Source organism: Canis lupus, chromosome 22, assembly GCF_048164855.1.
Source record: "Canis lupus baileyi chromosome 22, mCanLup2.hap1, whole genome shotgun sequence".
Taxonomy (NCBI): Eukaryota; Metazoa; Chordata; class Mammalia; order Carnivora; family Canidae; genus Canis; species Canis lupus.
In genome coordinates, this window is record NC_132859.1 from 10,082,593 (window position 1) to 10,106,927 (window position 24,335).

General features: G+C 44.7%; 2 long non-coding RNA genes across 3 annotated transcripts in view; one reads left to right on the forward strand and one right to left on the reverse strand.

The window, feature by feature from the left end:
- Positions 1 to 2,050: 2,050 nt before the first annotated feature.
- Positions 2,051 to 24,335, forward strand: part of LOC140613882 (uncharacterized) — a 317,930-nt gene continuing 295,645 nt past the window's right edge. Inside the window, exons 1-2 of one of the 2 annotated variants that reach the window (XR_012014767.1) lie at positions 2,051 to 2,211; positions 2,341 to 2,443. This is a non-coding gene — a long non-coding RNA (uncharacterized lncRNA). Of the gene's footprint in view, positions 2,444 to 24,335 lie in introns of both variants that reach the window. The other variant, XR_012014766.1, reaches the window with a different exon arrangement.
- Positions 7,660 to 12,476, reverse strand: LOC140614425 (uncharacterized). Its single transcript, XR_012015287.1, has 3 exons — positions 11,813 to 12,476; positions 9,480 to 9,656; positions 7,660 to 8,766 (listed from the first exon to the last, which is right to left on the reverse strand). It is a non-coding gene; the product is annotated as an uncharacterized lncRNA (long non-coding RNA).

Sequence of the window (24,335 nt, forward strand, 5' to 3'; positions counted from 1 at the left end):
GAAAAGGAACGGGGTGACCGGGCGCCCAGTGAGCAGGGTTGGCTGGGGCCGGGGGGAGTTGGTGTCATCCTGGGATCGTCCAGGTCTCTGTCTGACTCCAAAGGTCCGGGACTGTGCACTTTTGGATCTGCAGAGCCAGCAGAGTGAGGATGTGGGTCCAGAGAACCACTTATGGGGAGCTCCTGCTTTGAGGTACCCTCCAGGGCAAAGCCTGTGTCAGCACTTCTAGGAAAAAGCAACAGTAGCAGTAATACCAACACGTAGCTATTTCTCGTGCACTTTCTATAACCGTTTTGCACGCGCAGTCCTATTTAAAGCAAACGAACAAGCAAAAGAAAACACCATTTGACACAGATTCTATTTTTGTGCCCATTTTAGAGATGAGAAAACAGAGTTGGAGTAGTTTAAAGGACTTTGTTCAGGGTCCCTCAGCCAGGAAGTGGCCCAGCGGGTACTTGGAGCAGCTTGCCGCCCAGGGGCCACAATTCTTCCTTGGGTTGCCTCTCCTCTTGGGGAAGTCTGGGGCAGTTCAGACCCTGCCTTCCCTCCCTTGGCAGGACGGGCTCTGGGAAGTCCGTTCATTTCTAGTACCAATCCTTGCTCTCCAGGATCCTGTCTTCTTTCCCACTGATGCCCCCAAATCCCCTGCAACTGGGGTGTGTGTGTGTGTGTGTATCTTCCAGGTTTAAACCTGGGTGGGTGGGGTCCAAAATCTCCAAATCCTTCTGAAAATCTGCCCCTTCACCACATCCAGTTCTTGGACCAGTAGTAGAGCAGCAGTCAGGCTAGGGTGGAGTCTATCCGGAGGCCTTCCTGGAGGTGGTGGCCAAACTCGTTAACCTGACTAAATCTTGTCTGGGCTGATGGTGAGGGATAGGATCCCGGGTGGCTTCAGGTCCTCCCTCCCCGTCTAGAAAGGAAGAGGTCCAGGTGCTGTGATCGTTTATTCCTTCTTCTTCTCCTCCCCACCTCCTATTTCTCTGCTTAAACCAACATCTTAACTCCAAGACTGTGGCTCAAAAAGGATGCACGTTAATTTCACAATTTCCATCCCAAAGTGGGGATGGACCCCCTGTTGCCACCCCAATCTGTGCCTCTTTGACCCCTAAGAAAGGGACCCCAGAGAAATGTGCGGAGAACACAACTGCTCTGTGTGTTGGGAGAGGGGGGAGCCAAACTTCTGATTTTCCGCGGTGGCAGGGGGTGGGGAGAGGAGTAAGGCAGGTGGGGTGAGCAGGTAGCCCTCAAGTCCAAAACTCCAGGCTGTCCCTTGCCTTCAAGGGCCGTGGCCTTTGAACCAGGATCCGGGCAGGGCCCGCAAGGAGCCGGCCTACCGCCTTCACAGCCCGCTTCGCCCTGTGCCCCGCGCAAAAGAGTTTAACTCTTTTATCAGAGGGGAAATTGAAAAGTGACTTCTGCAAATCCCAAGTCGGGGGCTCAGCAGCAACTTCTGGGGTGGGAAGAGAGGTGGGGGCCGAAAAGGGAGGTGGGGGAAAAAAAAGAGCAGGGGGGAAATCCATTGAAAAAAAAAATAAAGATACACGCGGGATTAAATAAGCTAAGCAGCTCAGCCGGCGGAATTCTAGATCTGGGTTTTGAAACCAAGAGGGTCCCTCTACCTTTGGCCATCTGGCTGTTTTAAGCCCTGCCCCATGCTGTATGATTTTAGCTGAAAATCTCTTCCGTTGCAGCTTCTCTTTTATTGAATTCATCAAAAGCAAACTTTCCCTGAGTTTTTTTTTTTTTTTTTTTTAAGACGGCTAAAATAATACGCCGACCACTGTGACATTCTCCGCGCCCAGGCCATTTTTCATAACGCCGCGGATCCGCTTTTGTGCCTCGGAGGCGACTAAACAGATGAATAACGAGCAAAGTCTCCCGAAAGTAAGCTAGCAGCTTTTCTCAGCTCTAAAAAAGTTAACTGAAATGAGAGGTGCACGTAAAAACCCAACACCCAAAGATGGGGGGCCACACTTTTATGACTCTGCATGACAACGACGTCTTTTTAAAAGCAAACTAACTCCCACACCCGCGCACACGCGCGCGCGCACACACCCGCGCACACACACACACACACACACTCACACGCACGCACGCACCAGCACACTTGCTCACACAAACTACACAAACTTTAAGCCTTGCGAAGCTGCCCAGGTGGTGTTTTTGGCAATTTCGGTAAAGACAGAGTGAAAGAAGAAGGTTCTGAGGCAGGTTCTAGCTGGCAAGGATGGGAGAAGGGCAAAAACGCGGTTTTATCTATTATTTTAGTTTTAGATGTTGTTTTGTTTTGCTAGATTTTTTTTTTTTTTTCTTTCTTTCTTTCTTTTTAACCGCAGCTAGTAGGCAGGTTGTTTTTTGGCAAGAGGCAAGGAATGGCTGCAGCACTCAAGGAAGAATCAAAGTGTTAAAGGACGCTCAAAATGTAGTGTTGTGGCAGGTCGGGGTAAGTTACTTTTTTTTTTTTTTTCCCCTTCCCCTCCTGTTTGCTCTTTGGTTTTGGAACGCAGTAAAAACGCACTTCGAGTAGAGTTTTCCTGTTGTTGTTGTTGTTTTTTTTGGGGGTGGGGTGGGGTGGAGAGTAACTCCAGGCTCCCTCCTGGGGTGGGCGCCTCCTGCGACCCTGCTCTGGTTTTGCAAGGGCTTTGCTGGGAGGTGCTTTCCCGCCGAGCCCCGTGGTGCCCGCGCAGGGGCCAACGAGTCCCGCGCGCTCCAGCCGCTCCCGCCGCAGAGGCAACAAGTCCCCGACCGCAGCCCGGGGCCCGCCGCTCGCCAGGTCCTGGGAACGGATCTTGCACGTGTAAACTACTTGCTTGTGGACGCGCACAGCTGCGACCCTCGGGTTTATGGGGGGGGGGGGGGCGGAAAAAAAACCTCGTGCCTTAAATGGACGGTTTAGAAAAACTCAGCCATTGGTTCTCGCCAGATGATTATTGATGCAAAGTAAACCCTAGGGTTGGAGCGCGCGCGCGTTTGTTTAACCCTAAAAAGTATTCCGCATCCGAGTTGCTCAAGTTGACGTCCACTCGAAATCGTTTGCTATGTTTTGTCCCCCCCACCCCACCGCCAGGGGCTAAGAAAAATAACTAGGCGTCATCTGTGGGAGATGGGTGTAGACCTAGTAGTCCCCCGGGAGCAACGCCCCAGCCCCGTGCGCGCTAACTTGCAGGAAAAGTGGCCCCAAAGAGACTCGACAGGCGGCTCCGTGCACGCGCGCACACGTTTCCACGGACGTGTGTCACGGGTGCGTGGTGGTGCTGCATGCACTTGGCTGCGGGCACCGGCCCGGGGCTCTGGGATTCGGTCCCCGGGGTGTGGCTGCTGCTGCTGCTCTGCGGTGCATGTTCCATAAACGCGGCTATTGAGGCGCCCGGGCCGAGGGGTGGTTCGCTGGCAGCGCCAGACAGCGACCCGCGAACGTCTGCCGCGAGCCCAGATTTTATGGATTCTCACGGTCTCCCCTACCCGGGACTGTGGCATAGACACGTGCTGCGCCAGAAGGATGGGGCAGGGCGGACCCCGATGCGCGCCCGGGAGAAATGCACCGGGCGGCCGCGGAGGATGCACGCGGGGCCGAGGGGGGATCCGAGGCGATTTTGGTTCGTTAGCAGGCGCGACTCCCCGAGCCTGGGTCTGGCGGGGCCCGAGCATATAAAATGCAACTTTTGCCCCATTGGTTCGCTAGGTGAATTAGCGCATACTGGGACTGAACAGTCCTTGACCTTTGCCTTTATGTTTGCGCAAATGTTTGCCTAAAACACAATCGGCCTTGACAAGGGAGCATGCTACCGTGTGACACTGCCTATTCACCAGATAGATGTTCCCTGCCACACACGACCCAGAGCAGCCTTTTTAAATGGCTTAGGTATTTGTACAAACCGTATAAATTAATGTCGGATGATTGCTAGTTGCTAGTTAAATACAAGACAATTTAGATGTGGGATACACATCTCTCTTTAGTCTTTCTTTCTTTTTCTTTTTTTTTTCCCCTCCTCTTTTACAAAAGTCGATAAGATGACCAGGAAACAAACAAACAAACAAACAAAAAATGATAGTGGAGAAAAGTTTATGTTTAGGGAAGGCAATAGATTCCTGTTTGATAAAATGGGCACAAAAACGTAATTCCCTCACACATGACTTTTCCCACCAAGATGGGGAGTGAATGAAGCAAGAGAGAGGAACAGTGGGGAAAACTGAAGGACAAATGCTCAGGACAATTAGTAATGGGGAGGGGGGTTTGGGGAAGTGAACCCGAAGATCCTGCAGGATTTATTGTTCCTGGAGGAGCCATGAGAGTCAAGAGGCTCTCAGGACTCTGGGAACCCCGTGGGACTGGGGAAGTTTTACCGATTCCTGAGCTTTATGGTTTTGAATACTTCCCCCAATAAAACTAAATACTTTAGCAGGAGGGGAAAACATCTTGTAAAAATCTAGAATTGGTTTAAACCTCCTTTTTAACCGCCACATTGTAGGTTTGCAATGATTTAGAGACCTAGGCTGCCTTTCCCTGAACTTTGACATAGGGGAAAAAAAATGAATTTCCCTCGGCTGTGGTTTCTAGCTGGGTTCAGAATTTTCCACATTCCTTTCATTACCAGCAAGATGGCAAGACCTCACTGATTTCCAGGGCTTAATTTCTGGGGTGGATAGGACGGCAGAGACAGGGATTACAAAATTAAGCAAAACAGGGACAGTTGCAGTATTCCTTTAGGGAGTGTCATTCCTTTGGGAGAGAGGAGTATTTACTTTCTTCGTTCCAAGAGGATGCAGTTGACCAGGAGAGTACCAACGCAGGCCACAACCTGGGGATACGGATTTGAATGTCTGAGAGTCTCTGCGGTTTCTCCAAACATTGGCCAAGTTGCTTTCAGGCTTCCTTTAACTATCTGCAGGTGGTGGGCCATCACTTCTCCCTTGGAAGCCCTTTCTCTTGTTCCCTGGGCAGAATTTACCTTCTCTCTGGTGGGCTTTGGGTCAGAGCAGGGGGAAGTTTGTTAAAAAAAAAAACAAAAAACAAACAACAACAACAACAAAAAACACAAAAACAGAATTCTATGTGTCCCACATAGAATTTTGGCGATGCATGAAATTAGCAGAAAGGTATAAACGACAGCAGAATGCAAAAGACAAAAGATAAATTTAAGAACAAGTACCTTGCAAAAAAAAAAAAAGAAAAAAGAAAGAAAGAAAGAAAGAAAAAAAGAACAAGTACCTTGCAGGGAACTGTAACACAGAGAGGCTTGCAAGAAGAGTAAACATAAGTGATATGGAAAATAATTCCGGAGACTATTTCTAGGTAAAATACCCCCCCTACGAATTTCTTAATTAACAGATCAGATTTGTTAGTTTACCCTCATTATTTAATTAATAATGTGTCAGAAGTGAACCATTTCAGAAACAGTTCTGTAGAATTGACAGAGTGTGAATGGTAGTCTACATAGTTTTGGCTTTTGGTTTATAAAAGCAGGCAACTGGATATGCGTAGAAACCATATTTCAGTTCTCAGAGGATATTTGCTCATTTTCTTAAACTTGTAATCATTTTAACTATTTAAAAAAATAGTTTCATATTAAGATAGAGTGGCTCTTCTCTCTGCTCCTCATCCAATCTTTTAGAGGATTTAGGAATTAAAGATTTATAGAAATGCACACTTTAGAGCTCTATTATCTGAGATGTTCTACAGTGACACGGAGAAAGCAAGGCAGTAATATGTTTCTAGCCTTTAGCAATATGTTTCTAGCTATCTTGTGGCTGTGCCTGTGGTACATGAAATTTGTTCAGACTTCTGGGTGAATTGGGACCTAGAATTTATAATCGGTGATGATTAATATAAGCAATTTAGGTTCAAGCTAGTTGTAAAAATCAGTTTACGAACTCCAGAAGTTTCCAGGTTTGCTTACTTTGAAATAGATACATGTTTAATAAAGCACATCAAGTTAGAAAAAAATCAACATCTTAGATAAAATATAGTTCACATATGTCCTAGGTATCAACTATTCAAGTATTTAGTCCACATATTCATTTAGTTATTCAGTTATAATGAATCAAATTGAAGATGAGAGATGATCAGCTCAATTAATTTATGATAGACATCTAGAAATTGTGCATATTTCTGGACAAAGCTGATATACCATTAAATATTTATATTGTGAAATCTGTAGGTGGTTTTATCTAGCAGTGCTCAGGAGGACATATAGTAATTAATTGATACAAATAAAGACATAGTATAACTGCCAAAACTGCTCTTATTTAAATGAGTATCACAACTTTAATGGAGAAGAAAGGAATTTTCTTTTATTATTTTTGGAAATGATTAGGCTTCTACAATAATATTACTTTCCTTAGGAAAAAAAAATAAAAGGTATAAAAAAATCTTAGTTTATAACTACATTTGAAAAATTAAGGTAACTGATTTATTCTTATGAGTTGAGCATTTGAGAAAATCCCTGCTGAAAATCATTTCCATATGAAATTAACATTCATTAAAGGTAAAATGATTGCATTACCTGACACTGAAACTGTAAAATCTTTTAGATGACTCTGTAGTATATGCTAACCGCTACGTTAATAATCTTTCTGGCTTGATTGTGAAATGTCATCTGCCAGGATCTGTGAAACTTTCTATTTTACTGTGCATTGAAATTAAGCTGAAGAAGTAAATTTAGATTTCAGGTGCTGGAGACCCTGGCCTCTCCTCCCATTCTATCTCCTTGAAGGCACATCTTTCCCTCTAATTTACGTGGACACAGCTTATATTGTTTTAAAAATCCTCATCAATTACTTGCTACTAAATTCCATTCTGCTTTGCACATGAAAACTTACAGATGGCTTGGAGGTATGTGAATTTAGCTATTAATTGCCAAACTTGACTTGAAATAGCCCAAATTTGTGCATGTGAACAGCCAGGCCTTGCTAGAGTTGAAGCTCAGAGACCAGACTTACCCTACTGGTGACAAATCTAGGTTTTCTTGGTACAGAGAAAGAAAGAATCCTTCTTACCTCCATTTTGATTCACAATCTCTGATCACATAAATTATGCTCTGATTTCCAATGCCTAGTGCATCCAAAATCAGGCCCTAATTACCTAATACTAGCAAAGACAATGGGGATTCTAGGGGGAATACTTAACAGGGCTTGGATTCCAGAGGGCATTTGGAAGGGGCCAAGCCAAACTTTACCCAGGGAGTGAGATTTAAGATCTTTTTCTTATGGCTGGTCAGGGAAAAATCTCGGATTTCCAGAAAGGCCCTCCATCCTCTGTTTTAAAAGTTGGGAATTCAGAATTCAAAGAGGAGGGAGCGGTGAAGGCATTAGAGGGGAGGGCAGGGCCCAGGAAAGTGCCCACACCTGAGAGGTGTGGAAACCACATTCTCACCTGACAAATCCAGGAGTCCCTTAGTTTGATAAGAGGGCGTAGCCAAGCGCTAGTGTTAATCAGTCACTTGCAGAAGCCGATCCCCACAGAGAGCGCCAGCGTGGCAGGTACTCAGAGTGTTTGCAGGGTTGGGGTCTCATTCTCTGATTTATTTGAAAGCAGGCTGGTGGGGGAGCAAGGGGCCAGGAGTAAGGTTTTCCCAGCTCCTGATTCTGTCGCTCATATTTATCTGATCACTATTCATTTTTTAAAAGATTTTATTTATTTATTCATGAGAGAGAGAGAGAGAGAAAGAGAGAGAGAGGCAGAGACCCAGGCAGAGGGAGAAGCAGGCTCCCTGCGGGGATCCCGATGTGAGACTTGATCCCAGGACCCCGGGATCCCGTGCTGAGCTGAAGGCAGACGCTCAACCACTGAGCCACCCAGGTGTCCCTGATTACTATTCATGCTTATTCCCGGCCTTTCCATTGCAGCTTGGGAGATGTTGGAGCAGGGTGCACCTTACCCGCTCTGCTCTCCCCACTCGCCTTCTCCCATCTCCCCTATGCCTCCCACCCTGTCACCCTTTCCGACTCCTTCAGCCCTTCACAAATCCCCTCTCCCTCCTTCTCAATCCTTCCTATCCCTTCCTCCCCTTCTCTCCTTCCCCCTCTGCTACTCCCACACAAACCCACAAGCCCCTCAGATCTTCTCAACCCTCATTACTTCTCTCACTTCTCTTAGACCCCTTACCACCTCCCATCTCTTTAGCTCATGCCCCTTTGTGTCCTGTGCACCCTGTCCCAGCCCTCTGTCACCTGTGCCTCTCCCCCAACCTTTCACATCAGCCACTCTCTTCATCCTCCACGCTCTGCCCAGGCCCCTAGCATATCCCCATTTTTTACACCCACAATATTCGCATCTGTCACACTCCTCACACGTACTCCACACTCACACTCGTACTCTCACTCATGCACACAAGCCACCCCCTCAAACTACCTTTTGTCCAGTGGCATTTGAACTCCTCTCTGTTTTGAATGACTTAACCTCCAGCATCTTCCTCCCTCCACTGCTTCCTTCTATACCTGGGGGTCAGTATCTCCCTGTCTCCCATTCTGGACTTCTCTCTGAGGGAGGGAACTTGGCTGATTTCCCTTCAGGTTTTTCACCCCTGAGGGCTCAGCCACCTCAGTGATGGGGCTGGACCTGCAGCAGATCAGAGCAGAACCTCTGATTGGACTTCTGTGCTAGGAGTCCTCAGCTTCAGACAGCTTTTCCTTGATTCCCTTTCCAGTTTGTCTCTAGACTGCAAGAACACAGACTTCTAAGTATACAATTTCCATCAGCAGGTGGGTGGTTGGGGTTCTTAAATTGGTGGTTTTTCAGTCTGATCGAGCTTCAGAATCACCCAGAGCCTGTTAATAAAAATAAATAGATAAATAAATAAATAAATAAATAAATAAATAAATAAATAAATAAAACCATAGATTGCTGGGCCCACTCCCAGAGTTTCTGACTTAGTAGACTTGAGGTAGGACCTGAAAATTTGCATTTCTAACAAGTTTCTGGGTGATACTGAAGCTGCTGTTCTGGGACCACATGTTGAGGGAATTTAAATGATATCTCAGCAATAGGAAGTGCTCTTGTTGTATAGTTATGAGACGGGGCAGGGGTTCCAAAGAACATAGAAGTTCAAGAGCCGAATGATGCTGGCTGGATGGGAATGGTGCCCTAAAAATTTCTCAAGCCAGATGACACTCTGGAAGTGTACATTTGTTCTGATGAGTGATTAATTTCTCAGAAAATGGCCAAATCCTCTTCATGGTGAGGACTTTCATGAGAGGAAGGGAGAAAAATAAGAGGTTGTGTCCAGGACATGTCTTCCTAAGCCCTCATTGACCATTTTCAATGAAGCTAATGGTGATTAGAACTAGGAGTAATTGAACCTTGGGTCACTGAAAGTGCTGGTCGGTCTCTCTGGGTAAGGTTTATTGTTTATGAATCTTTGTGTGTGTGTGTGTGTGTGTGTGTGTGTGTGTGTGTTAGGGGGCTTGCTGACTACCTTTGTGGTTAGGCTTCCTTTTAAATGAACCAGAGGGCTCCAGCCTTACAGAAACACCTTTTCTACCTGGGTAGTGGTTACCATGGTGACTTCCTTTTCCCTCTCCATCTGCTTGTGAAGAGGCCTCACAGACTTCTCCCTTCAGTCCTTCTTGAAGGCTGGAAAGTAGCCCAGAAACTTTTGGCCAGTTCGTGTTATGCCTTTTCAGTGGTCTAGGAAGTGGTTTTCTTAATGTATTTAGAACTGCAAAGATATGTGTATAAAGGAGGGAAAACAAAAAAATTGAAATCCTTCAAATTCAACTTGTGTGTGTCTATGTGATATGCAGTTAGAGAACACATACTATAAGCAGTCATGATGCTAAACTGTAGTTTATTTCATATTTGAGTTTATTTGATAATACAAATCTCAAATTCTGGTTCCCTAGGCCAAGAATATCTATACCTTTGTCTCTCAGCTGATTTTGCCAGCAGTTTTCATTCTCATTTTCTCTAGGTTTAATGACCAAGGCAGAAATTTCTAGTCTGCTTTTGAAGGATTGGGTCTAGGGATTAGAGTTTTGAGGTCTTAGACAGAGTGTGTACAATATTTCCATGTTTACAAATTCATAGCAGCAGTTCAATATCCCAAATTTTCCCCTCCTTTCTCCTCACATTACAAATAATCATGCTAAGATGCATTAGAAAAAAAACATAATTGCATTAACAGTTTCTCTTATTATCTTGCTATTAAAAATAAGAATTAGATTAAAAAGCTAAAATTTGGGGCAGCCTGGAGGGCTCAGCAGTTTATTGCCGCCTTCGGCCCAGGGCCTGATCCTGGAGACCTGGGATCGAGTCCCATGTCGGGCTCCCTGCATGGAACCTGCTTCTCCCTCTGCCAGTCTCTGCCTCTCTCTCTCTGTCTCTCTCTCTTTGTGTATGTCTCTCATGAATAAATAAATAAAATCTTTTTTAAAAAGCTAAAATTATGTTCATTCCTAGCTTTTCTCTCAGTTTTTAAAAAAGTAAACATAATTTTGTCAAATATCCATTTGCTAGCATGTTTTCTGTTATTTTTTTCCTAGCCAAAAAGGTTATAGACATTGTTAAAATATTTCAAGAGATCATCAGCATACCAGCTCCTTGAAAAATGTTGGGATAGACATCACAGTACCCAGACAATCCAGTTGTCAAATTTTAAAGGTTTCAAGTTGGTCTTCTTTCCTTTCTTCCACTTAAGATTTCTGTATATTATTCCCTTTTTCAAATTGGAGCCTTTATCCAATTTTATATCAAATTGGAGCTTTTTTAAAAAAAGATTATATATATATATATATATATATATATATATATATATATGGAGAGAGAGAGAGAGAGAGAGAGAGAGAGGCAGAGAGGCAGAGACACAGGCAGAGGGAGAAGCAGGCTCCATGCCGGGAGCCCAATGTGGGACTCGATGTGGGACTCGATCCTGGGACTCCAGGATCTCGCCCTGGGCCAAAGGCAGACACCAAACCGCTGAGCCACCCAGGGATCCCCAAATTAGAGCTTTTTCATATGGAAAAGCCGGAGGTTGTCAAAGGAATTGGATACTTAAGGTTGAATCTAAACCGAGTAAATTTCTGAAGTCTATAAAATCCATTTATTAGCTTGAAATTGAGATGAATGTAATGCAAATCTGTGTTTTCTGCTATCAAAATAGAAAACTCAATGGGACAAAATCAATCTATAAGCCTGTTGTTTGCATATTAGACTTGATGTAACCAGTTCAGTTAAAATTGCTACTATATTTAAGTTGTGGGCGATGAATGTATTATCTAAAGAAATGGTCCTCCAAGTACCTTCAACCAAGATTGATGATCTTACAATGGCCTTGGTTTTGGGAAAATGGCCCATGTATGTTTTGGCTCAGAGACGGTCTCACCAGAAATAATTTTGGCAAATGACTCATAACTATAACGATGATAATATTAATGTTACTGTCACTTGTAGGGGGGGACCCCTGAATTCAGTGTCTGTTTACAGATCGTTTGGCATTTTCCTCCAACCATCTAGTCATACTATATGGCAAAGTGTGGCTTGTTGGTTGTTTCTTTGTTTTTTATTGAGGCATAATTGACATATATTATAGTTTCAGGTGTACAACAGAAGGATTTGGTATTTGTATACCCTGTGAGATGATCACTGCAATAAGTCTAGTTACCACCTGTCACCACACAAAGTCACACATTTTTTTTTTTTCTTGTAATGAGGACTTTTAAGATTTACTCTCAGTAAATCACAAGTATGCAATAGGATATTGTTTCTTATATGGGTTAACCCCTCCCTCCCTTAGGGTTAACCCCCTCTCCTGCCCCCTAGTGGAGGGCTTGGCAGTGCACCAGCATCTGGGACAACCAGCGATTATTTATTGATCACCTGCTGTGTGCCAAGCACTGTAGGGGAAGCCGAAGCGTGTCCAGATTTGGGCAGAGTCCAATGCTACACGGGGGCTTTGTAAGATGACTTAAGATTGAGCAGATATCGTAGCGCCAAGTCCTCGTGGCTCCTCACCTGGAGGCCTTTCCGGGACCCTGATGTCCCTCATCTTGCACTCGGAGCCTGACTGGAGGCATCCCTGGCTCCCAGGAGGCCCCGCAGCCAATTTGGGATGGAGAATCTGGCCACTCCTCGGCAGGCCTGGATTTGCCTTCTCTTGTATAGAGCTGTCCAGTCTGACCTGTAGTTACAACCAATCCTGGATCAGCATTGTCGGACGTGGCTTCCACCACACTCTGTTTGAAGAGGCCCATTTTGTGCCGTGGCAGCCACAACAAAACCCAACTTTCCTCTGTGACTTTGTTCTTTTGATTTTTAATAGATCAAAGACCCGGAGGGAGGAAGGAAAAGCAGGGGAGGAGGTGGGGGGGGGGGCAAGCGAGGGAGTAGGGATTGTTGTCGTGTCAAGATACAGCGCCCATTTGAGGCCACTAGCCCCATTAGAAGGAAAAAGTGCACGGAAAAGGGCGAGGAACCTGCACTTGGCGCGGCATTGTTTGGGGGATTCGAGCTGCGGCCGCCCCGGCCTCCGCCACACAGTACCGTCTCCATGGCAACGCAACCTGCTGCTGCCACCGCCAAAGTTGAAGACGCTTGAAAGGGCTTGAAGGGACCAGAAGCACAACCCTATTTCGGTTCCCCGAGAACAACGGGGAGAAAATGAAGCAGAGAGAGAAAGGAAGAAGAAAGGAAGGAGAGGAGGAAGAGGGGGAGGAGGAGGAGGAGGAGGAGGAGGAGGAGGAGGAGGAGGAGGAGGAAGAGGAGAGGGTGGGATGGGGGAGGGAGGGGAGAGAGGCAGAGAGAGGGAGAGGGAGACAGAATGAGAATGAATATGAATGAATATGAATGAATGAGAGAGGGAGGGAAAGAGAAGAGAGAATATGGGGGGGGGGGAAGGGGGAGGGAGAGGGAAGGCGGAGAGAAACCCCACCCCAGGCCCATGAATGCTGGCATTGTCCCTTCTTTTCTGAATCTGATTTACCATATCATAACCCCCAGGAAGAAGAAAACATCAATATCCCGAAGGAATGGAGATGTTTCTATGGAAAACCTAGGAATTTTAGTCCATAACAGATCTGGTGTTAAACAAAAAAAAAAAAAAAAAAAAACAAAACAAAAAAAAATCAAAGAGATGAAAGGCTGAGCTCCCTGGAGTATCGATGCGTCTCTGAATTAAAGATGGACGAGGCCGACTACAAAGTACTTTTTCTTCTTTATTCAGTCCTCTGTTTCCATTTCAAGGGAGGCGCTGGCCTCGTCATATCTGGACTAGACCGTCATTTTGAACAATGTTAGGAAGGGGAATAAAAAGAGGAGTGGGGGGCACTAGCAGCTCGGCTTCCTCTGCCCCAGCCAGGTTTCCAACTATCTCCTCAAGCAAGTCTTAGCGCAGGTGTCAGGCCGGCCCTCCTCATAGAGGAAGCTCCTGGAAAAACCCACCCCCACCCTCAGTCCTACGGGGGCACTTAGGAAAACTGAGATGTGCTGAAATCCGGGGAAGAGAAGGGGTGTTCAGGGCTGGCTCGACAAATTAAGCTCAGGATGTGCTCAAAGGAAACAGTTTCAGCACCAGGAGGATGTGGCAGGATCTTCAGGCCTAGATGTGGACTGGGATGGGGTTTAGGTCACCCCGGATCTTGGGGTAGCCACACAGCTGTCCTGGCAGCTTTTCCAAGACAGTGGCCCCCCAAGAGGGAGACATTGTGGGAGAGACCCAGTCAAGTGAGGCATCTCCTTGCCTGCTGGCCCCTAAATTTGCACATCTAAGAAACAAATTCTCAATGTTTTTTAGATACTTCTGGCAAGAAAGACTAGCTGACTTCCACTTTTTTAATCTAAGGCAAGCTGAGAAGTCAGGGATTGTGATTACTAGGTGTGTCCGTAGAAGATCATGGAAAGGACTAGACCAGTAGCAGTCCCAGATGAATGACCTCTTCACGTGCACAAAGAGAATTCTCTGCCCTGGCATGCAACGTGTTGTGTGGGTCTGTGTTGGCGGTGTGAGCAGGCTTTGGGAAGAAGGGCTGTTCTCGCTTGCACAGTGGCCTGTGGGCCTGCTGTCTGGCTTCTTCTGGACATTGAGGCTGGAAAATTAAAACAGTAAAATTTTACAAGCCAGAGACTCTCTGCTTCCTCCGGAAAGAAGCCACAATAATCAGTCAGGCGGTCTGGACCGTGTATGGGGAGCCAAGCCTCCAGAGGCCTCAGCCCTTTGCCCCACAAGTCTTCCCCTTCCAGTTCTCCAAAGCTAAGGCCAGCATATGAATATTACGGAAGTCAATTAAGTTGTTTGCAAACACACACAGGCCAGTGTGGACCACGGAGGGGTGAAAGCGGGTTCCCAGGGTGGGATCAGCATCTGTACCGGCCTCCAGCAGACCTGGGGTCAGGCCCGACACTAAGTAAACAGTGCCTCGGCTGAGGGTCTCCTTTGTGGCAGCTGCAGCTGTCCAGCTGCCCATTGTCCTTCCGGGGCTGGAGACTCCATTGCTGCCCCTGCACCAACTCCGTGCACAAACAGACCAGGGCGGGCTACCCAGACCCCCACCCACGGGGGCCCTGCCTCACCGGGGCCCCAGGCCACCAGGCTTTCTTTCCTGTCTCCCCTCCAGCAGCCCAGCAGCATCTCCAGGCATTTTTTTCCTCCTTAACTAACAGTGCAGGTGCAAAGAAGTCCAGACTCTGGGGGACGGTGGGAAGAATGAGGATGGGAGGAGAACTATCACCACAAAACAAAAGAATAGGAGGTTGAAAATCACAATAAAACTGGAAGCAAGAATGATCTTGTTAAACAGGAATTCTTCGTTTATCCCAAGTTATCTGTCTTGGGATAAATTGGAAAAGTTGCCTTTCTTGGAGAAGTTGGTGTGTTCCATACAGAAGATAGGTAACAGAGGACCCCTGAACTAGTGGGTATATGGGGGGTGGTCTTGGTTCACTCAGGGGCCCTGATGGAAATTGCCCCAAGGGTTCAACGGCCTGGACTGAGTTTCTCCTACTCTAAATTCCAACACTCTCCCTCTCCCACAGCACCTGCCCCATCCCCTCTCACAAGGGTGGGGATCAGTACTGCTACCCCTGGGAGCAGTAGGGGTATGTAATGTCATGATGGATCATTGAGTTTTAGACTGATTTTTGTTGGATTCAGACTCTCTGAGAACTGGGACTTCAATCTGTTCCACAGAGTGGGAGCTCACTGGGGTGAAATGACTTTGCCCTCCTGAAATCTGGAGCTGTAGGAGGTCGACAGGCCAAGGGGAAGTTTGCAAAGCAGGTAGGAGATAAGTAATGGGAATGGCTCCTGAGATGAGGCCTCTTACCGCTTCCAGACCCATCTCCACCCAAACAAACTCTTCATGTTCCATGGCTCCTATTTCAGAAGAATTTGTGGGACACATTTCCCTGAATTGTGGCCTGAGCAGCCAAGTGCAAGGCTTGTCCAGCTGCCTCGGGTCTGCCTTTCAGGCCCTCACTGTGTCCAACGTCAACAGAGTGGTTCAGATCCTCAGAGAGCCAAGCTTGAGCAGCCTCAAAGCACAGTGGTGCCCCAGTTCAGCGCTGTGGCTAAATGGCACTTGCCAAAGAGTCAGCCACTTGCCTCCTAGCTCTGGGAAAGAAAAAAAAAATAGTGGGCTGCTCTTGGCACCAATTTCCTCATTATCCTCATTCTCCATTAGAGAAAAAAAAAAAAGTCTTAAATTCCATTTTGATTAACAACTGTCTGCCAGACATTGGAGAGTAAGACCTTTTTATCTGGTTTAGGTGGCTTGTGTCTTAATCCCTTTATTTCTCGAAATCCTGAATTTAGAAAGTTGGAGGTAAAAATCATACCACAAAAAAAAAAAAATTTTAAAATGCAATTAAGATGTTGCTGCTGAAAAAAACAAAACAAAACAAAAAACAAAACAAAACATCCCAGGGCCTGACTGAATCAAAAGTCTTTGACTCAGACTCAAGGGTTTCAGTGACTCAGGTTTGTGCCATTTCTCCATCAATGGTCAGGAAGTTGGATTGTTTTTGATTAAAAAAAAAAAAAGACCCAGAGAATAGCTAAGGGGTAATTGAATGAAGGCCAGAGTCCTGAGTAGCAGAAGCTTCAATTCCTGCCAGACAAATGTGAGAGAAATCGTTTGGGGTCCTGACTCCTCTAAGCTTAATCGTCAAAACTCAATGAAGAAGAAACACAGATGAGTTTTAGGCATTCTGACCTGGGCCCTGGTCCCTTGCTGGTGTCATTTGCTGTGGGAAGAGGGGAGGGAGGGCGGTGGTGGTGGGGACCTGGAACCAAATGTCTAGGAAGTCTGTTTTCTGGTTTTCCTAACCAGGAAAACTGTAGGAATCAAAAAGAAAAGTTTTGCATCAACGCAGAAGCTTCTGGTCCCGACCACTTTGGGAAGGGGATGTGGCAACCGTGTTTTTTTTTTTTTTTTTTTTTTTTTTCTTGTTAGTTCAGGTTTCCCTGGGCAGACTGCACGGGGACCAGCAGCAGCCTCCCAATGCGGCCTGGAGTGGAGAAGCTTTTTTTTGCAGTTATTATTATTATTATTATTTTTTTTTTTCTAGAACCACCATCCGCCAGTTGCAGGGGCCCGCTTCCGTGCAGTTTTTGTTCGGTGAGACATTTGCCGAGGACAAATCCGATGGCAAACCGTTCCTAGGGCAGCTGTCCCCGTGGCTCGGACCGCGGGCGCTCGGGGGCGCGCGGAGCCCAGGAGCCTGCAAGCGGCGCGGGCAGCTCAGCCGCAGCTTTGCAAACGCTGCGCTTTGCCTCTGCGTTGGACGCGAGCCGGCCCTGCTCGCGGGGCTCCCCCAAGAGTAGCAGAGCATGTGGGAAAATATTGGGTAACTTTGCCACATCCCCGACGAATAAACAGGGCAATTAAAATGACGCAGATGCTGGTGTTGGATTCCTCGGTTTCTATGATCATTAAAGGCAGCGACTTAAGGAAAAAAAAAAAAACTTAATTAAGACTAATGATGGAGCTTTTCTTCTGGTGAATAGATGGCGCGTTAAACCAATTAGACACATTCATCAAATTCTTTCCACCAAGTTTTGTTTTTGTTTTTGTTTTTTGTTTTTGTTTTTATAGACATTTATGCTAGGTTCTCAATACAGCGCAGAAAGTCGCAAACCCTTAACCGCCCAGCGCGGGGGCGGGTGGGGGAGGCGGCGGACCTGGGCTTAGGGAAAGCATCCCCCCCCCCCCCACCCGGGTCGCTTCCAGAAGGCTGGCACCTGAGGGTTCGAGCTGGGCTCTTCCCAGTGCGGCACCAGTCCCCTTCTCAACTCAGCTTCTTTTGCAAAGAAGTCGCTCAAAATTAACGAAATTTCCAGCAAGTCCCTCCCAGGGGTATAGAACAGCGCCTGGAAAAGGCCAGAATTAAGAACCCTAAGGGTGGAAATCGAATAACAGCAAAAATAATCTCGGGGCTCCCCGTCCCTTGCCCCGGAGGCTCCTGCGGGGGGCGCGGGGCGGCGGCGAGGGGGGCTCGCCCTGCCCGGCCCCTCGCGGCCTGGCTGCCCCTCGGCCGCCCGAGCAGACTTAGGCGGAATCTCCCTGGAGCTCCGATCCTCTCCAACCGAGGGTCGTGGACACTGAGCTTCTGGGGAGTGTTGGGGTAGCCTGAGCGCCTGGGGCCTCCTCTGAAATAGGAGTTCCATCTGTGGGGGCGCCCCCCCCATCCCCAACCTCTGCTGCCTGAACAGGGACTTCTTCCCATCCCCGTGCGAGTGGTACTAGTGTGAGCAGGTGGGCAGGAAAGGCAAGCCACTCTGGGTGCCCCATCCCACCCCCCGCAGCCGCAGGTTGTCACCAACAGGTAAAAAGGGAGAGAGGAAGGCGGCCCCAAAGCAGATCCGGCCTCTAGTGTCCAGCATTCCACGTACACCCATAGGTGTAACATAAGTCTGTGTGTGTGTGTGTGGGGGGGGGCACATATATATTCGCTTTATATCTACATATTTCCATATCTCCATGTCTCACCTAATATGTACCATTGTGTTTGATGAATATGGACATGCACTATCATTTTATTTTCACACATCACAAGAGCAATTAACCGGTGTGTTTGTATTAGTTGGTGTATGTTATATATTAGGATGGGTATCTGTGTATATGGCGACAAATACTGTATTAGGTGTGTAATGCCATTTTAGAGAGAGGACAATAGAATTGTGTCTGAGGACCAAATATTTTATAGGAAGCATATTATTATATGTTAGGTTCTATATGCTAGGCTGGGGATACGTGGTTATTTTAGAGTGTATATTTACAATTTTGGACAGTGCAGAGAGGAACCCTTTGAACTCCAGCTCTAGCAGGAGCCAACCCTGGCTGGCCAGGGCCACAAGTAGTGCCATTTCTAACCTTTGCTCTTGAGCATCGCTCTTGCATCATCTCCATTATCTTGATATAACTAAGGAAAGAATAACAATATGTAGACAAAACACTAGGATTTTATTCTCACCCCCCCCCCCCACCCCCGGCTGGGTGTGCCCCATTCGCCTCAAAGCTGTCTTTTTCTTTCTTTTTTGGTGGTGGTGGTGGTGTTGGGGGGGTGTTTGAGTGTGATTCAGCACAAGGGAACTTTCCCCACGCCTGGTGACTTTTTAGGGCCAAACTCGGAGTGCAGGTTCTGAGACACAGGGCAAAGAGAGGGAGCAAAAGGCATGACTCAGCTCTGCTCCGGCCACCAGTCAGTATGGGAGTGGAATGGGTGGAATAGATTCCAGGGTGACAGCCAGCATTTGGACTCTTGGGCATGTGAGCACAGTTCCCAGGTGGAACTGTCTTTCGAGCCAGCTGTTCCTGAGTGCGAGACTGTGACACCAGGTTGCAGTGAGGAGGGGAGCAGGAGAGAGGAAAGTTCGCAAAACTCCGATTTGCAAGAGGACACAATTTTTGAACTCGCCACGCAGATGGTGCAAATCCTCCTGCAGTCATTTTTCAGCTCATCCGGAAGCTGCTCTCTAAGCGAAGCCCCAAAGTAAATAAACACCCCCCTCCCTTCTCAAAGTCATGCCTTTAAAGCTACCACCGTCGGCTTAATTACGCTTGAATTATGCAAGGAGCTCCGCGGAGGATGGAACTTTAGACAAATAATTGCGCCATTGTGCGCGCGGCCGACCCTGCGCGGCCTCCCCGGTTCCGTCCCTGGTGCTGGGGAGGCGGCGGGGCTCGCAGCATCCCTCCCCCCCACCCGCAGCCGGGGGCCAAGCCTGAGACTCCTGCCTAATTAACCTACTTCTCCACCCCGTGGATGTCAAGATTTTAGGGGAAAAAAAAAAAAGGTTGGGGCAGGGAAAAAGGGGGCACCCAGGGCTCCCCCCACCCCCTCCCGCGGGTGGAAGCAAAGTTACTTTGCCAAGTCTTGTTGATTCCTTGAAAGCTTTTGCACTTAAGGCAAAAAACCTTGAGCTGTCCAGGGAATTAATTGGAAAAGGGACTTTGGGGGGAGCTCGAAGAAGAGGAACGTTTTGGGATGGGATTGCCTTCTGTGTCTCAGTAGTGATGCAGGAAATCGTCGCGGCCAAAACAGGCTCTCAAACTTGGGGAATAAATGGGGGAAAATGTGAAGATCTCCATAATCTCTTGATGAGTAATTAATTTTCTCAATGACTGCAGTTGATCTCAGATATAATTTCCCGAGTAGCAAAGAGTTAGGGATTTTAACTCAGAAAGAGTATCCTCTCCTGTTAAGTTTGGTGAGGATTACTCTGCGGGTCAGGAAGCTTGGATTATTTAGGATGTTCTACTTATCGATTTCCCATTCAAAACCAAATAATTCATTTCCATTTACTTTGATTTGGATAGAACTGCCAGTTGTAGGAGTCATCTATTTGGATCATGTTCTCAAAAGACAGAGAGAGAGACAGAGAGAGAGAGAGAGAGAGAGAAATCCGTCTGTAATGACTTCCAGACCTCTTGAGTTCATATGGGAACTCTACTAAATTGATTGAATAACACACTATTTGGCTTACCAAGTCTTAATATTTTCTTACACAAGCAAAATTCACAATCTACTAGACTTCTGTAAAGGTAATTTTGGAAGAAAGTATATAGGCTTTGAAATTTACAGAAGCTGAGGGCCGAATGAGCATTAGAACAGAAAACTAAGTCATTTCAGATTGTTAAAAAGGTTCTCTTTTAAAAAATATAGATGCTTTGCTATTCAATTAGTTGATCCCCTCCAGCTTTAGAAACTCCACAGGACTCTAGCTAAAGGTGTGCACAAACATTTTCCCAAAGGGCTGATGTATATTTATTTATTCATGGAGCCCAAGGCAACCTGTGTTTTATAAGCAGAGATAGCGATGGGATGAGGGGCTGAAGGAGGTAAAATGTTTCTGAAGTGAGTTCCTGAGAAGCAAGTTCCTGAATGGTGTTCTTTCTTTAGGAAAGTGATTTTTCAGCACACATATGTTGCAGAGAAAATAGAGTGGATGCCTTGCGTTAATGGGTTAAGAATCCCACAATTAACTGTCTCTGCATTTCTCAGTAACCGTTTTATTATACACAAACACAGATATATGCCTGCGTGTGCAAACATAGAGACAAACAAAAAAATATGCCCAGAAAAATAAGTCATAAATACAAACATGAAAACAGAGGTGGTGGGGGCAGAATCAGCGTAGGCGACATAGAATTAGCGAAGATAAGAGCTGTAAGGTCTGTGACTTTAAGAAATGCTAATTTATGTAATTCCACCTGGCTGAAGGCATAGCCATTCTTGGGTAGCCCCTGATAGGGTAGCCCCTGATAGGGTGAGCACAAGGCCTTATAATGTGTGCTTTCTCTAGAGTAAGATTAAAATGGGGAAAATGGTTCTGATCTCACATTTAATAAGCACTTAGAATTCTAGAAGACTTGGCAGGAGCTCTTTATTTTGAGTCTATAGAATAAAACATTAGCATTGATTGACCATTACTCTTCCCCAAACTTTTCTGTAGAGTCTCCTCTTTATCTCAAATTCCTTCAAATTTTTATGAGAAATCTCTGATCATCTGCATAAACCCCGACGTTTTTATACCCCACTCCTTGATTATCACTTAAAAATTAAGATATATTCATCTCAAATGAATGATCTAATTCCTAGAACCATACAGCGATTTAAATATATTTTTCAAAAAATATATTTTTCTATTGCTATCAGTTAAATACCTCTGAATTTCCCCCCACAACTCTCCTTTAATAGAAAAGGCTAATTTTTAGTTACCTCTAAGAATCTTTGTAGCATATTTCTTTGATTAAAAGTCGTTTTTATTCTCAGTTAGTTGTTATGCCGTTTCCCGAACACTATAAATATCTGTAGCTCCTGAAATATCATGAAGTTCTGGTCTGCAATTAGTCAGAGACCCAGGTTTATATTATTGTTACATATTCAAACAAGTGAGTAAAACTATTATTTGGCTATTATTAGAGATGATTTTCTAACAATTAAATAAATCCATTAGATCTATTTTTTCCTATCTACTGAAAAATACTTTGCTTGCAATGGCTTAATACACCTTTTCTTTTAGCTTAAATATCCTCTTTCTCTTATGAAGATTTCAAGGCAAGATCATAGCACAGCCATTGAAATGAAGGATGATAAAGAAAATTAAGTTTCCTAAATATGCGTGATTTTGCTGTGTGGTTGGTCAGATTGTAAGAAAATACATACTATTGCTTAAGCTTATTGGTGGACCAAGAAAATACTTCAGTCAAGTTTTAGTATCTAGTATGCTTAGGAATGAGGATGAGAGTTAATTACAATTTCTTTCCCAAAGGAAAAATTTCTCTATAATATTTGTTGTTTTCAATATCAACAAACCTTATATTGGAAATATGGTTGTATGACCTTAATCGACTAAGGTAGAAGAATACAGTTTATATGATCATCTTATTTCATGAAGTATGAATGTGAATTAAAATAATTATTCAACTGGTCAATATATTTTAAAACATTGGCTTTATATATGTATTTGTATATTCACACATACAACACATATATATATACCCCCCAATGCAAGGATTGAAGCAGATTTATGAGTTAAAAACCTTTTAAAAAGGTTGTTCATTTATACAAGGGTAAAGATACCTGTAATGGGATAGTCTTTAAATTTTTTTTTTTTTAGCCAATGTAACAAATGATAGTTAACTGTTTGCTATGGAATAAGATTGATAATATGCCACCTTCTCTAATGATCATGTTATATTTCAAATTTTAGATATTCTATCCTGTTAAATAAGCTTCTGCAAGAGAGCCTTAATTTAGACACTGGTTGAGTCACACCTTTAATATGCTGGCATTTATTAAAAAGCATAATATTATATAGCAGCTGACTAGAAATAGTTTTTATGTGTATGCTATTATAAATGCAGAAAATATTTATTCACAATCGTATCTTTATAGCAAGTTCTTCAGTATTTTCCTACCCTAATCACTCATTATATCTTTAAAACAGCGTGGGTTTTGGTATAACACAACTATAGAATAAAAATAAGAAAGCAGTTTATTCATATTGGCTGCAGTGATATTTACCTCACACTGGACACATTATATTTTGGAGTTGGAGCTGATATTCCAGAACATGTTGTGCCAACCTGCATTGAAATGCTCTGTTGAAAAACGGAGGGTGTAGCCAGCCTAAGTGCGTCCCTAGGTGCAGGCGGACTTTTATGGCTGCCTGTTTGTTTTTCAGGTGGGGATTTTTACCACCTTGGTCATGATGAACCTGATACACCTTCTTTGTGTACGGTGTCTGAAAGAACACTCAGGGGCCCTTTTAGTTCTAAAAGAGCAAATGTCCTCCCAATTTTCTATAATGTTGAGAATTCAAAACAGTGATTTCATATATGGAATTATTCTTTTCTTTTAAAAAAATATTATTTTTGAAGTTTCCAGTGTAATGATTCAACAATTCTATAAATAACTCGGACCTCATAACAAGTATACTCTTATTCCCTTTAATCTATTTTACCCATCCCTCACCTTCCTCCCCTCTGGCCAACCCCAAGTCTGTTCTGATCAGCTTTGTACACACACACACACACACACACACACACATGAACTCAAAAGAATGTTTTTATACCCCTAGAGAGCATCACTGTTAGAGAATTAATACTCTCTTTTTTTAAATAAAGATTTTATTTATTTATTCATGAGACACACACACACACACACACACACACACACACACACACACACAGAAGCAGAGAAACAGGCAGAGGGAGAAGCAGGCTCGATCCCAGGACTCTAGGATCACGCCTTGGGCAGAAGGCAGGCACTAAACCCTGAGCCACCTAGGGATCCCCGAGAATTAATACTTTCATGATTTTATCTTTTTTATAGTGAAATAAGCATTGAGAGAACTTTTATAAAACTAACATCGCCTGAAAGAATTTGAAGGGATCCATTTACCTTCAGGGATCTAATGAGAGAAAGGTGAGCATGAAACCTGGCTAAAACGAAATATGAGAGTCTAGAGAATTTTTCATCATTTAGATAACTTCGGGAGTAAAATATAACATAAGAGAGGCTTGTATTTGGTGGAGATCCAAATACCACATCAAATCCTTCATTGTACAGGTGAAAAAAATGAGGCTTATGGAAATGAACTGATTCTAAATCAACATAGCTGGTCAGACTTGGGCCTTCTGGTCTCCATCCAGCTTTTGGGATGACTGTAATCTCTTTGAAAAGCAGATCTGTGCCTCTCACAACTTTGTGGTATCTGTGCACGCTTTAGAACAAAAAGCTCTCAATGAAAACAGTGAAATTAAAGTCCTGTGTGTGGACTGGATTTCTTAAAGATGGCAAGACAGATCATTCACTAGAACCCTATTTTATTCTGAAAACCCTGGAAGTAGGGTGCAGTAGGGATGATATGGTAATACACTGTTTCAGTGGACTCTTATTTGAGAGAAAAGGAGGCCTCCAGTCCTTGGTCCATTGAACGTTGTGATTCCAAGACTGAAATACGTGATGTGATATAGACATCTAGATAAAAACCTTTAGAAGCTGTAAGAACCAAGATTAGTGCCAGAATATGAATGTGGGTAGGACTTGTACAACTACAGTATACACACAGCAGGTAGAAATCTGAAAGCATAATTTAGCATAGAATAAATTATCCAAATACTATCTGCTTAGTAGTATATAACTTAAAATATATACTTCATTATTACTTTATTTCTCTCCATTTCATTTAGGGAGCAAAGTGCTCTTTAGTGGCCTAGAAAAACTATGTTGATTGCCTTGTGTTTGATTTTAATTTAATTTGTAATAATTGGCCAAATTAGTAAAATTTTGCCTTTAAAAAATGAAATATTCATCCTATTACAACTTTTTATTTTTTGTTTTTTAAAGATTTTTTTATTTATTTACTCATGAGAGAGAGAGAGAGAGAGAGAGAGAGAGA